Source organism: Paralichthys olivaceus, chromosome 16, assembly GCF_024713975.1.
Source record: "Paralichthys olivaceus isolate ysfri-2021 chromosome 16, ASM2471397v2, whole genome shotgun sequence".
NCBI lineage: Eukaryota > Metazoa > Chordata > Actinopteri > Pleuronectiformes > Paralichthyidae > Paralichthys > Paralichthys olivaceus.
This window is the reverse complement of record NC_091108.1, coordinates 22,872,939-22,881,041: the sequence shown is the minus strand read 5'-3', so window position 1 is coordinate 22,881,041 and position 8,103 is coordinate 22,872,939. Positions and strand designations below refer to the sequence as shown.

General features: G+C 40.4%; 1 pseudogene; it reads right to left on the bottom strand.

Annotated features, from left to right (window-relative positions):
- Positions 1-5,717: 5,717 nt before the first annotated feature.
- Positions 5,718-6,613, bottom strand: LOC138405151 (uncharacterized; annotated as a pseudogene).
- Positions 6,614-8,103: the final 1,490 nt, after the last annotated feature.

Genomic DNA, 8,103 nt, shown 5'->3' with positions numbered 1-8,103 from the left:
ATCTGAAACCATTACATCTGTAACTGAAATGGAAAACTAACTTATTAATTCCAAAAGATTCTAGAAGTGTAGGACAAAATTATTGAACTCAAAAACCTTTCCCTTCACTTGTTTAAGATACAAACTGATTTGGCTCCATAGAAGATTAATCTGATATGAATGTGTGCACAAATTTAGATTCCCACAACATGTGTAACAGCTGGACCACACACACAATTCCTCTCGAGATAAACCTACACTGATGCGTTGACACACAGACACGGTTGATTAGATGAAGGACAGTAATAGTGGGTCAGTGCCATGTGACCACAGTGAAACCTGTAATCTCTTTCTTGCACAAAAACACATAATCGTATACTGATGATAAGGGCCCTGAGGGGTGAAAAGAGGCATCTGGGTTTTTTATAGCAGGTGCGGGTGCTTTTGGTAACGTGTATATTTGTGTGACGCATGCAGGCACTTTACTAGATTTAATTCCAAAGGATAAAATTGTTGCATTTCAGCTCTTCCTAGCCATGCATTCGCATTCAGTGTGAAATAAAAACTTTTCCTGTCAGTTACAGGTTCATTTAAACTAAATATAGGAAAAAGTTTGGAAACATATCATTAATTTTCTCTATTTTCACTATAGGAAGAGGATTAGAGAATGTAAATTATATACATATTCTGTATTTTTTATTTAATGTTTTATTTTTATTATCTTATCTAGCTCATTCTGACTTGTCTGCTGCTGTAACAGGGTGTGTGGGATCAATCAAGATGTATCTGATCTGATCTGATGTTTATTTTTATTTTTATTGTTATAGTTATATTTAATTTCTTTTTTTACTAAATGCACCTTTCAGTGATAGCTGCTGTAATTTTGTGTGATGATATTAAAGGCATTCTATTCTATTGCCTTTTTTGTTTTGTAAATTCATTTTTCACCACCAACATGTTCCAATGGGCCAACAATATTGAACTATTGACACCAATGTGAACCAATGGGTTCCCTGTCCAAGGATCTTTTTATGGCTGTGGACAAAAAGAAAAGAAAAAAAAGACATCGGCTAGTTGGGCGGTATTTGTATGTCTGTTATTTAATACCATATCAATAAACTGCTTTGAGAGTCACGTGATCGGCTGGACAATATGACGGCTTAAGGTCTCCACTCTTGTCCTGACTCTCTCATTTTGACTAGTTTATCTCACTGAGTTTGATCTGTTCAGTCGCCCCGACTACTTTATAATTTTAGGTGTAGAAATGGCAAAGAAAAACAGTGGAAGCGGAGCCTCCACGAGAGGAAAGGGGTTCGCGTTACAGAGTTCAATGCCATTACAGAGATGGGCAGATGCACTGCCAACAAGCTAGATGCCATTCAGACTGAACTGGCATCACTCTCAGGTAGTATTGGTTTAATTAAAGTCAATATCTTGACTTTAAGGGACACTGTTGATTACAACTTAAAGGCTGTTGGTGACCATGCAGCAGCTTTGAGGAACCTTGAACTTAAGATGGTGGACATGGAGGATCATGACAGATGCTGCAACATCCGTGTTATCAGACTGAAGGAGGGGGCCGAGGGGTTGAAGTGCCCGTCCTCATCTGGAGAGTATTTGATGTTAGTAAATTATTTTTCCAGCATTCCAGAGATTCCAGTGCCTGCCTCGTCAAGTTCCCCCTCACGCTTTTCTCCTGTGATGAAGATGAACAAAACCCAACACAGGAGTTGTCTCACTGATGCACACCTTCACTCCATCTTGAGGGTTTCCACAGCAAAGAACCTAACCCCAAACATTAATGAACTGGCGGCCAAGAAAGGATGCCAAACATCTGGCTCTGGCACATGTACATAAAATAACAATGTAGCCTACCTAAATATGTTTTCTTTTGCAATTTATCCAATATCCTGTCCATCCTGTTTAATAAATGTTGACCCTGTTTGGCCCTCAACATAGTCCCAGTTTTAATTTTTGGCCCTTTCTGTGATTGAGTTTGACACCACTGGCATAAAACATCAGCTGCTTCCTGAGTCCTCCTTTCACCAGCTTCCAGAAAACTTCCTTAACAATACTGATTTTAAGATTAATTTGTTAAGACACACATACTTGTTGACTAAAAAGGCAGACACTAAAATACTTTTATTAAAAAGGTCAAATCAATGAAAAAGCTGGGACTGCTGGTCTTAAGAAAAAAAAAATAGATGATAAACAAATGACAATTTAAATCAAATCAAATCAAATCAAATTTCATTTGTATAGCCCAAATTCACAAAACACATTTTGCCTCAGAGGGCTTTACAATCTGTACAGGTAGTGACACCCTCTGTCCTCAGACCCTCGGTTCGAGTGAGGAAAAACTTGCCTACAAAAAAAACCCTTTTAACAGGGAAAAGAAGGTGGAAGAAACCTCAGGGAGAGCCAGAGAGGAGGGATCCCTCTCCCAGGACGGACAGACGTGCAATGGATGTCACATGTACAGAACAACGCAACAGAAACAATTACAATGAAAAACAATGATTACAGTAGCAGTGGTGGTAATATGTAACAATGCTACAATAATAAACAAGTTAATATTAATGTCATGGAATTATGAGTAATAGTAATAACAAGAGTGGATGTCAGGCAGGGACATGGCAGTAGTGGGAACCACGATCCAATACAGGGAGCAGCCATGATCCATGAGAACCTGCTGGATGAGAGAGCACAGAAACTCCAGGGAAGAAGTTTAGTTAGTAACATGCATTAATGAGACATGTATGTTTAGAGATGGGGATGATAATAGACGGCAGTCTTATCCTATAGCAGCATAACTAAGGGCTGACCTGAGCCAGCCCTAACTATAAGCTCTATCAAAGAGGAAAGTCTTAAGTCTACTCTTAAAAGTGTTGACCGTGTCTGCCTCCTGAACCCACAATGGTAGTTTGTTCCACAGAAGAGGAGCTTGATAACTGAAAGCTCTGGCTCCCAATCTACTTTTGGAGACTATGGGAACCACAAGGGACCCAGCATTCTGAGAGCGTAGTGTTCTGGAGGGGTAGTAGGGTACTATGAGCTCTTTAAGATATGATGGTGCTTGCCCATGAAGAGCTTTGTATGTAAGGAGGATAATTTTAAATTCTATTCTGGATTTAACCGGTAGCCAATGTAAAGAAGCCAAAATGGGAGAGATGTGATCTCCGATCTTGGTTCCTGCTAGAACATGTGCAGCAGCATTCTGAATTAGCTGCAAAGTCCTAAGAGACTTATTGGAGCAACCTGATAACAAAGAGTTGCAATAGTCCAGCCTAGAAGTAACAAATGCATGGACTAGTTTCTCTGCATCCGCTTGAGAAGCAATGCATCTAATTTTGGCGATGTTACATAGGTGGAAGTAAGCAGTCTTTGAAATTTGTTTTATATGGACATTAAAGGAAAGATCCTGATCAAAAACAACTCTGAGATTCTTAACGGTGGAGCTGGAAGCCAGGGTGATCCCGTCTAAAGTAACTAATTCTCTAGAAAGAGAGTTTCTGAGGTTTTTGGGTCCAATTACAAGAACTTCAGTCTTGTCTGGATTTAGCATCAGAAAATTGTGGGTCATCCAACTTTTTATATCCTTAAGACATTCTTGAAGTTTGATTAACTGATTGGTTTCATCAGGCTTGATCGATAAGTATAATTGGGTGTCATCAGCATAAAAATGAAAATTAATGGTGTGATTCCTAATAATGTTCCCTACAGGAATCATATATAAACTGAATAGAAGTGGTCCTAACACAGAACCTGAAAGAATTTGATGGTCAATGGTGTTGAATGCAGCACTGAGATCTAACAAGACAAGTACAGAGATGAGTCCTTTGTCTGAAGCCATTAGGAGGTCATTTGTAACTTTGACTAGTGCAGTCTCTGTGCTATGATGCACTCTAAATCCTGACTGAAAATCCTTAAATAAACTGTTCTTATGGAGAAAGTCACGCAGCTGATTGGCTACAGCTTTCTCAAGGATCTTCGAGAGAAAGGGAAGATGTGATATTGGTCTGTAATTGGCTAATACCTCTGGATCTAGAGTGGGCTTTTTAAGTAGAGGTTGAATTACAGCTACTTTAAAGGACTTTGGTACAAATCCTGATAATAAAGACAGATTAATTATAGTCAAAAAAGAAGGGCTAACTAGAGGTAGAACATCTTTGAGCAGCCTGGTTGGGATGGGGTCTAAGAGACAGGTCGACGGCTTTGATGAAGAAATTAATGAAGTTATTTGATCAAGGTCGATGGGGGAAAAACAGTCTAAAAATATATCAGGTTTTACAGCTGTTTTCAAACTTGCTGTGTACGAGTGCAGATCAGTGCCTGTTGAGGGCAGGAGGTGGTGAATTTTGTCTCGAATAGATATAATTTTATCATTAAAGAAGCTCATGAAGTCATTACTACTTAGACCGAACGGAATAGATGGCTCAATAGAGCTTGGGCTCTCTGTTAGCCTGGCTACAGTGCTGAAGAGAAACCTGGGGTTGTTCTTATTTTCCTCTATTAATAATGAGTAACAGGCTGCTCTGGCATTACAGAGAGCCTTCCTGTATGTTTTAAGATTGTCTAGCCAGACTAAACGAGATTCTTCCAGTTTAGTGGGATGCCATTTACGTTCGGATTTACGTGCCTCTTGCCTTAAGCTGCGAGTCTGCTGGCTATACCATGGTGCTAACCTCCTTTGTTTAATTATCTTCTTTTTCAGAGGTGCAATAGAGTCGAGAGTTGTTCGTAATGAGCCTGTAGTACTATCAACAAGATGATCTATTTGTGAGGGGCTAAAGGAAGCAGACAATTCCTCTGCTACATTGAGACATGGCATTGAATTCAATACTGAAGGAATCACTTCCTTAAATTTGGCTATAGCACTATCAGATAAACATCTGCTATAGGAGTTTCTGCCAAAAGGCTTATAGTCCAGTAATATCAACTCAAAGGTTATTAAAAAATGGTCAGCCAGAAGAGGATTCTGTGGAAAGACTGTTAGGTGATCGATTTCAATGCCATATGAGATAACAAGATCAAGAGTGTGGTTCAGACAATCAGTCGGTTCATTGACACTCTGACAGAAGCCAATTGAATCTAATAGAGCGATAAACACAGCACTAAGACTATCATTGTGGTTGTCCACGTGAATATTAAAATCACCCACAATAATGACTTTATCTGTTTTAAGGATCAAGCCTGATGCAAACTCTGCAAATTCAGTTTAAAATTGTGAGTAAGGACCGGGAGCGTGATATATACTGTAACAAATAGAATTGGCTGTTATGTTTTCCAGGTTAGATGAGTAAGGCTAAGAACAAGACTTTCAAATGAATTATAATATTATAGTTTAGGGTTAGGATTTATTAATAGACTTGAGTCAAATATGGCTCCAACTCCACCACCTCGACCAGTGCTTCGAGGAATATGAGTATTACAGTGACTGGGAGGAGTGGATTCATTTAAGCTAACATAGTCATCCTCCTGCAGCCAGGTTTCATTAAGACAAAATAAATCAATATCATAATCAGATATTAATTCATTGACTAAAACAGATTTGGAGGACAAGGATCTGATATTCAAGAGTCCACATTTAATTATCTTATTTTGGACTGCTGGAGATGTTGATTAAATTTTTATTAAGTTATGATGAACTCCTCTTCTGTTTATTTTATCTTTAAATAATGTAGGTGGACGGGGGACAGACACCGTCTCTATTCTAAAGGATTGGGTGGGCAGCTGCTCTAATGGAGGCGCAGAGGAGCCTGTAAGACTGCAGCTCTGCTTCCTGGTCTCAACTCTGGGTTTTCACGGTTTTGGTCGACTAATAAACTTGGCCATATTTCTAGATATGAGAGCTGCTCCATCCAAAGTGGTTTTCCCCAGAAAGGTGTCCAGTTATCTATGAAGCCCACGTCTTTTGCTGGACACCACCTCGACAGCCAGCGGTGAAATGACGACATGCGGCTATACATGTCATCAGTGGTCACATTGGGCAGGGGTCCAGAGAAAACTACGGAGTCCGACATCATTTTTGCATATGCACACACCGATGAAACATTAATTTTAGTGACCTCCGACTGGCGTAACCGGGTGTCATTACCGCCGACGTGAATCTTACTATATCTACGTTTATCTTTAGCCAGCAGTTTCAAATTAGACTCGATGTCGCCCGCTCTGGCCCCCGGGATGCATTTAACTATGGCCCCCGGTGTCGCTAACTTCACGTTTCGTAAAATGGAGCTGCCTATAACCAGAGTTGGCCTCTCAGCGGGTGTGTCGCTGAGCGGGGAAAATCTGTTAGAAACGTGTTGGTGGTGTACCGTGGGCTTCAGTTTGGGGCTATGCCTCTTTCGAACAGTCACCCAGCCTCCCGGCTGCTCGGGGGTTGCTGGGGGACGGCTAGCTGAAGCTACCTTCGGTGGTACCGCACCGGCTACAGGTGACTTGCAGCTACTGACTGTTCGGTGGTGCGGTACCGTGCCTCTAAATCACTGAGCCTCGCCTCCAAGGCAACAAATAAACTACATTTATTACAAGTACCATTATCGCTAAAGGAGGACGAGGAGTAGCTAAACATGTGGCACAGTGGGCAGGAGAGAGCAGGAGAGGAGAGAGCAGGAGAGCAGAGAGAAGCCATTGCCCTAGCTAGGCTAGCTAGTGTAACTAACACACTAGTAAAACTATCAGAACTAAAGTGTTGCTAAAATTAAGAGACCTGTTAGTGCGCAAACAGAACAAGTCTAAGGATAGTCTAAAAATGTGCAGATAATCCCTGATGTGAGCAATATGCGAAAATCTGTTTAGGTGAGCAGCCAAGAGCACTGTGGCAGTGACACCGACAACCGGAAGTGGCAGAATACGCTTACTGTAAAGCAGCGAGAATTTAAGAATCTGATAAAAAGGTAAAAGGATCATTTTACTACATTAATTATTAAAATCATACAAAAGTCATAAATTATAAAAGTGTTGTACCATAAATGTTTAAAACAATTGTCCAGCATAAACCAAACAAACAAATCTATGAAAACAGGAGCTGAGGCCAGTTGTGGACAAGCAGACTATACTGAGGAGTACCCAGAAGTGCGACTGCTTACTTAAGTAAAGTGCAATACAGTAAAACAAAATGCAATGCCGTGTTCCAACTGTGCCTTTACTCACATGCATACATTTGTGGGAGCCTCACCAAAAGCAAGTAAGGCAAAAACAATTAAAGAGCAAAAACTATCATTTCAAACTATATTGGCAAACTATAAGGGTATTGATATTTATTGGGGGATTGATATTAGCCTCCCCAGTCACCCTGCTACATTACACACATTTTGATATGGTGGGCTACTCAAGACTTCTCTGTCGTCTGACAGAGATGAGGTATTGTAGAGTCTAATGGCTTGCAGGGATGCTAAGCCTAAGGTTGTTCTCAGGTGTATGCAATGGTCCTGATGTAAAAAGCTGTTAATGTTGGCTAATATTGGTCATGTAGTAATATCAAAACTTGCAGTGCATCTTTTATGGCTTATCAGTGAACCTCAGCTATTTATCCACTATACCTAATTTTGACACATTTAAGAGAGATCTAATGATCTAAGCTCTTTTCTGTCACAACTTGAATGTTGTAACACACAACATACACGCTGTGCTATGTTCAAGCTGACATTTCTTGTAATGTATTTTATGCATGTGCCTGTAAGTGTTTTGTTAAATGCCTGGCATGTGTGTCATGCAGATTTGTGTTGATGCTCATGGACGTGTTGTGTAGGTGTAGGCCTACTGCTGGAGGCTTTAAGTGAAGTGGAGTGCAGTTCTCTGTGTCTCTCAGCTGTTTATACAGCACACTTCTCATTTATCCATTAGTCATCACACACTTGTTTGTACTTCTATCTTAGTGAGGACACTCATTGACTGTTATGGAAGTTTCTGAAAGCTGGTAAAAGGAGAACTCAGGCAGCAGCTGATGTCTTATGCAAAAGATTTTAATGTAGATGCATCAAGGAGACCAGAAGGTGGAACAATATACAAATACTAACAGAGCAACATGAGCAATTGTCACCCCCAAGTCTGAAGATGTCTCCCACAGCATCCCCATATATCTTCCTCTACTTGCGTCACCCATTCCAACAGCACATCCAT